The following is a 2,222-nucleotide window of genomic DNA, read 5'->3' as shown; positions in this document are numbered from 1 at the left end:
CCGTTTGCCTCTATGGGGATATCTTTGCGTTGCTGTGTTGAGTCTCCCGTCCTACCTCCCTTTGTCTTCCTCAGTTGCATCCTTACAGCACGGGTCATAAAATCCCCCCCTCTAAAGAAAAACACCCAAGACGGTAGAGCCTGAAACACCAAAGCTCTCACCTTCCGGTCCAGAGGGCAGAACGAGGCCCAGACTGAAGCCTACGTGAGAAGAAATTCTGGGGCTTCACTCCGGAAAGAAAGGTCCCTCATAAGAGGTTTTTCAATCCATGTTCGTATTTTTTGTTATTGCTGCTGTGCTCTCTGATTTCACTGTGCTCGTCTGATAATGACTCAGATATCCAATGGCTGAAAACTCAGGAACTGTGCTGCAGGCTCTTCAGATAATGGTAACAATTGCTTTTTACGGGCTGTTTGCAGCCTCTAATTTAACAGGCCGGCGCGCGCGCGCTCACACACACATATATATACACACACACATACGAGCGCACACACGTAAACGCGCACACGAGTGTGCATGCGCGCACGCGTGCAAATATGCACGCACGAGATAATCGAATGCGTTAAAAAAAATCAGGGTTTTGATTGGCATTTGATTTAAAATAAATACGATTATCATCTGTTTTGTGTTGCTGTATTGCTTTAGCTAAATATATATTTAAAATGAATTTTTTACAACTATTTTAACAACGCAGTTATAGGTAACGTTACTGTTAATGTTTTTTATTAATATAAATAGTTTTACCATGAGATATTTCCATGTTGTTAATTTTATTTAGGACTACAATAGACAGTATATTATATTGATTTGATAGTTATTGATAACATATGTACTCATACTTGAAAATATATGTTATAACGTGTGGATAATCGTCTGCAGGATAAAGGCACACATTTCAACGAATAAAATAAAAAAATCGACAGGAATGGTCGAGGCCTGTCTCTGCCTTTCACCCAGGCTCAGCTGGGATTGGCTATACTGCTAAAGCTTCCATGAATATATAAAGAATATAAGCATAGGAACATTCTAGCGGTGTACGACTATAGTATTAGTAGTGGTAGTAAAACTACTACAAATATAATAATAACAATAATAAAAAAAAATAATAATAATAACATTTAATCTAATTTTAGAATTTTATATAATCATTTTTCATTGAAATATTTTTAGCAGTAATAATGAATGTGAATGACTGATTTGTCTTTTTTTTCTTGGGTTCCCAGCCACTATTGTAAACGTTTCTTGGAGCACAGTTTCTTGGAGCCGTGTATGTAATGTGTAGAATTAAACTGTTATTATTATTTTAGGACTCAACTTTAAAGGCCACTTGATGGCGCTCTTGCACCGTTGTTAGACCTTAAGACCCATACTGCTCACAGGCTGGCTGGTGAACGTGCAAACACACCATTCGCCATCTTACGTTCAGAATCTGTTTTAAAAAATTATGATTAACAATAATAATATTATTATTATTGATTTAGGAATTGTGTGAATTGGTTAACCTGTCAATGGATATATGCAAGTATGACATGCAGAGGCAACGAGCACAAAATATTTTCCATAGATTTATTTTCCATAAAAACAAATGGTTGTCTAAAAGGAGCTGAAGGTGCAGTAAATGCGGGAATATAAAATGGCCATATTGTTTCCGTGGTGTATTTGAGGTTTGTGTACAATGTGCTTAATTGATACACATATAGGAGAAGCAAACTAACAAAGAGCTCCATCGATTTTCTCCAAATGCTTGCAAGTAGTGGCGGCTACCTCTCGTGTTTGAACATATTGGGTATAGATACTTGTTTTATAGGAAATGAAAACAGCAGACTCTAAAAACAAGTGAACTTAACCATTTGATGTGTTAAATGCGGTGCAATGAACTTTGGCCAGTCTGAGTAATAGATGTGAAAATACTGCTGGACTCTTTGTGAAATCTAGCGTATATTAATGTGATTTATACAGTGGCCATTTCAAATGGGCGCTTGCGACATTTTGGCAACACGTCAGCGCTCTATAATGATTCATTCATTCTTTCATTTGACTAACATGCGCGTGTTTGAATGTCACAATGACACACAAAAAAAAACCAATCCACAGAACATTCATGGTTATATGGATGCCACGAGGACCACATTCACATGGTGAAGAATGATTCAAGATCCTAATTGATACATCTACTGCACATTAAATATTCGAGTTTAATCAGCGCGTTTATTTTTTTCCCC

The sequence above is a fragment of the Syngnathus acus genome, chromosome 8 (assembly GCF_901709675.1).
Source record: "Syngnathus acus chromosome 8, fSynAcu1.2, whole genome shotgun sequence".
NCBI classification, from domain to species: domain Eukaryota; kingdom Metazoa; phylum Chordata; class Actinopteri; order Syngnathiformes; family Syngnathidae; genus Syngnathus; species Syngnathus acus.
This window is presented reverse-complemented; position numbering follows the sequence as displayed.